General features: G+C 41.4%; 1 non-coding gene across 1 annotated transcript; it reads left to right on the top strand.

Annotated features, from left to right (window-relative positions):
• The first annotated feature begins 5,961 nt into the window (after positions 1-5,961).
• On the top strand, positions 5,962-6,049 carry Trnay-gua (transfer RNA tyrosine (anticodon GUA)). Its single transcript is given in 2 exon segments — positions 5,962-5,998; positions 6,014-6,049. It is a non-coding gene; the product is annotated as a tRNA-Tyr (tRNA).
• The last annotated feature ends 345 nt before the right edge of the window (positions 6,050-6,394 follow it).

Genomic DNA, 6,394 nt, shown 5'->3' with positions numbered 1-6,394 from the left:
TCCCACGTTTGGCTGAAGGCATCGTAAAGGCTGGCCTGTCTGCCCGTCAGGTCCAGAGTACCGTATATTGGGAGAACATGGGCTACTGAAGACGCAAATAGGTCTATTGATGGACGGCCGAACTTGGAAAAAATTTGATTTATTATTTTGGGGGACAGGTGCCACTCGGGAGGCCTCGTAAGGCGAGACAGGTGATCGGCTTCGCCGTTGTACCGGCTTGGCAAATAATGAATTTCTATGTGAATCTTGAACCGGTCTAGGACTCTGAATATTTGATGCGAGGTCTCCATCAGACGGGGTGACTTTGTGCCCCCTTCGTTTCTTAAATAGGCAACTACCGTTCTGTTGTCCGATTGAATTAACAGAGAGGCACCGACTAGGTGCCGACAGTGACCTTTTAGGGCGTAATAGATTGCCAACATCTCGCGCTGATTGGAGTGAAGTTTTGCTTCCTCTGGAGTCCAGAGGCCCCACAGCTTGAGATTGTCTAACTGGGCCCCCCACGCTTGCCCCGATGCGTCCGTCACTAGATAGTTGGTTGTAGGTGGGTAATGAATTGGGGAAGTCATTGCTAGATTTGTGCACCACCACTTTAACTCGTTTAACGCATGTGTTGGTATCGAATAAAGGTGGCGTGGGTTTCTCAGCAATAGATTTTGGCAATGACTTAATAGCGCTCTGTGATTCAGACGACCCCTGGGTACCATAAAGCTGGCAAAATTTACCATCCCTACTAGACTCTGAACTTCGTTTACATTGCCCGTTCCTCGATTTAGCAAGTTTTGTGCTTTTTGTCGAAAGCTTTGCATTTTTTGAAGCGGCAGAGACTTTTCGTTTCTGTGTGGGTCCCAAATCACGCCCAAGTACTGGAGGCTCTTTTGGGGGGTCAATATCGATTTGGCATAGTTGACTTGCCAGCCTAGGTATTCTAATAGGGTAGCTTCTAAAGCCTGCTTGGCTAAAATTTGGGGGTCCTGATTGACCATTAAAAAGTCGTCCAAGTAAACAACTATTCGAAATCCCTTTTCTCTGAGTAACTGAGCCACCCAATTTGTCAGGGATGCAAAGACTTTTGGGGCACAGGCTAGGCCGAAAGGTAAACAGGTCATTTGCATTAATTGATTGTCGTAAACTAATCGGAGGAAACATCGATGTGCTTTGGCAATTGGAAGATGGAAATATGCATTTGATAAATCGATTTTTACGAGCCAGTCGCTTGGTTGCAAGAATGTGGGTATTCTGTGCATGTTCATTAAGCGAAAAGGTTTCACTAAAACGTACTCGTTTAGACTTTTTAAATTGAATATCGGGCGGGCCGACCCGTCGCTTTTGGTATTATGAACATTGGGGATACGAAGCTGGGGCTGGGATCTACAGGTTCCAACACACTCATTTGCAACATTTGATTTATAATGCGACCCATTTCGCAACTTTTGGGAGTCATCAATGGATGATTTACTACATTTGGTACCATCAAAGGGGGTTTGGCTATAAAAGGGATTCGAAAATTTTGAATTATCTGAATTAAGGTTGTTGGAGCCTGTAAATCCTCCCAATGTTGCACAAAATCTATTAAACGGCCAGCCCGAAAATCGCTCAAGTCACAACTTCCGCCTACCTTGCCCTCGTGTTGAGGATGGGCCCGAGAACCTACCTCCGCGGTAGCTATTGGCAAAAGTGTCGTTGCTTTGAAAACCTTTATTAGCCCTTTGTCGAGGCGGCCTTGTCTGTTGATTATATTTTTGGCTAAAGCGAGGGTAGTCGCGAGGTTGCGACTGATAATTCACAAACGGGTTGGGCAATGGCATCCGATTTGTGTAATCAGGATATGTGTAATTAGTATTAAACAAAGGAGGTGCTTTGTTTGGATAGGTGTTAGCATAACTAGGCATGGCCTGAGCTTGCTGTTGTGGCTGAGCTTGCGCAGCAGCTTTGTGACTAGAGGGCGCCCTGGGCGGCCAAAATGTTTTAGAGGATCCACCGGCCTTTTCAATTGCATTGGCAAACAGTTCTTTATTAAATAAATTCTCACAAGTGGGTGGAATTTTCTTCAAGCTAGCTTTCAGAAAATTGTCCTTGACTGATCGTAACATATTATCGCGCCTTTGCTGTATTAATTCGGCCCTATGGCCACAAGCTATTTGCAAAGCGTCATTACTAATTTTCTGAAAGCTACCCTGCACAAAAAATTCATTTAATTTTTCCTCCAGTAATTTCGGGGTGATTTGGGCCACTGAATTTGACCAAGCAACTAAATCTTTAAATCCGGTCTGAGCCGCCTCATTTTGTTTAATAAGGGCCTGAGTGATAGTAGCAAACCTACGTTCAATAAGTGCTAGCGAGTTAAACTTATCAAATGGCTTGAGCTCATCATTCGTTTCTAGATACGTGAAACCTGGCGAAGAACAGTACTGTTTTTGTACGTCTGCATAGCGCACACTATCCCAGTCCTCTGAATTGAATCGTTGGATGTTATTAATCAAGCTAACTAAGTCTGGCCTCGATTTAGGAATAGTCGGTTCTTTCAAAACAGTACTAAGCGGTAATTGAAATGAGCACCCGGGTGCAGGCTGCTCGGCGCGAGCCGGGGGCGGGGGCGCGGGCGCTGTGCCCGTCGTATCATTATCAAAAAGGTCTCCGCTAATATTTGCACTAACACCGCCGTCAGAATCATAGGCTTCCTGTACACCAGGTGTGGAGTGAAAAACAGGTTGGAAGGTAGGCTGAAAGGCAGCGTTATTCGCGATGAAATTTGATATTCCACTTACTTGTTCACTTAAATACCTTATTGCCATGCGACGGCGTTTATTCTTGCGTCGCTTTGTGTGTTTCGAAGCCTTCCTCTTGCTTCCCACTTGCGAAGGTCCGGGTTCCCGTGCCTCCGCAGGTGGCCTTGGGGTATTTTCCATAGGGGCAGTATCCGTGGAAGAACTAAGTACTGGTTGAATCTGAATCAGAGGACTCACCTGTATCGTGGTCCATTTTGGAAATAATTTAATTAAAAACCGAACGGTAACACCGTTTGCAAAGTTTAAGTTTTAATAAACGACCGATTGCTACGGCAAACAAGACGCCAATGACGAGGGCTCCGAGCGCCACCTGCCTCGTTGCCCCACCTGTACGGTTACCATCAGTTTGTCACTGACATAAACGCCGTCGAGAACGTAATTTACTTTCTATACATCTCGCTCGCACTCGCATATTAGTGCAAACGGGACATATAGAAAGTAAATTACGTTCTCGACGGCGTTTATATCAGTGACAAACTGATGGTAACCGTACTGGTGCACAGGACCTGACGTCACAAGGTAGGGATGGAGTGGGGAGTATTCGTGGTTTGACCGATCTGTTACAGGAAATCAAGTTTGCTACTCTCAAATTATTTATTTATGTTAGGCTTCAAATAACGGTTCAAAGCTTAATAAATTATTATTATAGTCTTTATTGCTGAGAATGATCATCCTACACATTGTATTTATATTTTTTCAGTCGTTTTTTCTGATTTAGTGTCCAGCGTGTGTTGTGAGCAAATAAATAAGTAGTAATAAATAAATATTATGGGACAAACTTAAACAAATCAACCTAGTCCCACAGTAAGTTTTTATTATTACCTCGTCTCTGCCTGGTGTTACTCATTGTTTGCTGGAAGTATGCAAATCAGGCCTGACTTGCATATGCATCGCCCGCGGCGGGAGATATTACACACAACATTAGGTACTCAACACGCCAACGTGATCGCTCTCAGATCATAAGCCCTAGGGCCGACGCTATTCTGGCCTACTCGATGTATGGCCTACTCGAAAATTGTATTATTTTCCTCTGGATTAGTAATTAAATGAACCGGTGTGTATTTTCTTACAAGGCTGACCATAGTTAATATCACAACTAAGCCAAGTTATTATTATTATAGGGTTGTGTATCTGGCGTTTATTTTTCGTATTGTGTTGTATGAAGTACCTACGGAACTTTGGCGGCTCACTTGACACGTTTTTTTAACGGTTTTAAGTAACAACCCTACCCTCCACGTAAATGCACAGAGACGCTTTCTTTGTAGGTAATTTGCTACCCGCAGCCCCACAGCGGCACATGCACACGAGCTACGCCAAGATCCACATCTAGTTTCCTATTTGTATTTTCAAAATAAGCCTGTATTCCATCCAATAAATAACTTATCTCCAGCCCGTACCGTCTATTCTGCAGTTGACTAATCCAAAAAAACTTTCTTAATTAAAAACATACCTACCCTACTAGGGATCAAAACTAATTGTGAGACAATGAAAGTGTACCTACACACATAGATAAACCTATAAAAACAAAGAACCAATAACATTAGCGTTAATCCCTTGGCTTGCACCAATTCCCTATCACTGTGTCAGCAATGTCCATCGGAATTAGGTCAGTCGTATTTGCTCTCACAACGGCTGTAGCTGTAACAGTGACGGAGGTCTCTGCGGTGCGATTCCTCAAGCGAGATTAAGGAATAAATGACGTAACTGACATTTTCTTACTGATTAACCTGTAACTGGGTTACCTGTGCCTCGGATTTTTGTATTCTTTGTTATTAAATTTGTTTGTAATAGAATGAGGTATTTCGTGTAGTTTATATTCTTCCTGTGTAAAATTTCCCTTTTTAAAGGAATTAATTATCCTTTAGGTAGTTATACCTCACCTACCTCAGAAGGATAACGGAACCCTTATTTATAGGATCACTTTGTAGTCCGCCCGTGCGTCCGTCCGTCCGTCCGTCCGTCCGTCCGTCTGTCTGTCAAGACCCTTTATCTCGGGAACGAGTGGAGGTATCGCGTTGAAATTAAATATAGGTACTCAGGTCATGTACCTAGGTATCGCGCAGTCAACAATGCCGAACAAGTTATTCTTACTTATATGATTTTGTGTTATAATTTATAATTAGGTAAGCATCTGTTAACAAATGACTTATTTTATTTTATAGACTAGCACGATTTTATGTATTCTTCTTAATAATATGGATTTCCGCAAAGTAACCGCCTGATTCAATAAATTGTTTACGATATATTAATTTTGTAGGAGGAAACGGTTGATGAGTTGAGACCAGATGCACGCTCAAAATTAAAGTTTTAATTTGGATTAAACGCCAGCTCACGTTTCCACCCCACTTAAGTCGTTTTGTAGGAAGATCGCAATGTTCCTTACCCTGTTTACGTGCCCGTCAGGCACCCCTTTTCATTTCGCGGTCCATCACCTCGCCTGCCACTCTCCTTTACGAAGCTCAATTGTACCGTGTCTTTGTTATTTTTAAATTAGTAAGTATCGAACAATTACCCACTTGGAAAAAGTGATTTTAAGGTAACTGTACTTAGTGTTGGTTTATCTAGCTGTTGTTTATTTCGTAGTACCAGGGTGAGTTAGGTAATTTAAAGAACTAATACACTTTATTTCCTTTTATGATAAGTATCAAAACTTACAAACTTATTCCAGTTCGAAGGACCACATGTACAGTCAATGTTACACTCTGGTTTCGAAGGGAAAGCAAGAATTAAACATAGCTTTTAATAAGTTTTTGGCAATAATTCACTACTAGGTTTACATTCCTGTGACGTCACACGATGACAGCAAAATCATGGCAAAAAAAAAGAAAACAAGTGAATAATAGTTGAATGTAATCTCAAACACCAAATACGAAACTTGTGTGCACTTTGTGTGGTGTGGTCACTTAGCTACTCAAAGGATCTGAGGGCTGAGGGCCTACCGCGAACACCGAAGTTCGCAAATTGCGGTCATCTTTATCTGTCACATTGAATGTATAATGAAATGAATGTAATATGCATTCAATTTCTTTCAATATTATTCTTATAGCTTCCTTCTCCATAATAATTGTAGTGCAAGTTTGTATGTCATCTATAAATAAAAAAATAATCTTGATATAATTGAATGACGACTTGCCTGGAGCAGCTAGTCCATAATTTCAGCCCGAGTTGTACCCCTTCGATAGCTCAGTTGGTAGAGCGGTGGACTGTAGAGGTATTCAGCTGACATCCATAGGTCGCTGGTTCAAATCCGGCTCGAAGGAGTCTTTTTGTATTTTTTTTACCTACTTTATTTTTTATTTGAAATATTTTATGTCACAAATAGTTACACAATAATTATAGATTCGCTTTTTTCTTGCATTATAAAGTAGATTACTTGGGTGCTTATCAGAATAAGGTATTCTCCTACTAGTCAAATCACTTTCTTTGTTAGAACTGTCAAAACGATTTGCTAATATAGAATTTACTTATATGAAAACTAATATAGTGACGTCACGGTCAACTCACCTAGGTACTTTTTTATATTCCAATCCGATTTATTAAATAGAAATTGTGTTTAAAAATTACTGCTATTAATGTTTTTCTAATAATTATGTGGTGCTTTATTG

The sequence above is a fragment of the Cydia splendana genome, chromosome 8 (genome assembly GCF_910591565.1).
Source record: "Cydia splendana chromosome 8, ilCydSple1.2, whole genome shotgun sequence".
Taxonomy (NCBI): Eukaryota; Metazoa; Arthropoda; class Insecta; order Lepidoptera; family Tortricidae; genus Cydia; species Cydia splendana.
The sequence above is the reverse complement of the archived record's forward strand: the minus strand, read 5'-3'. Positions and strand labels throughout refer to the sequence as shown.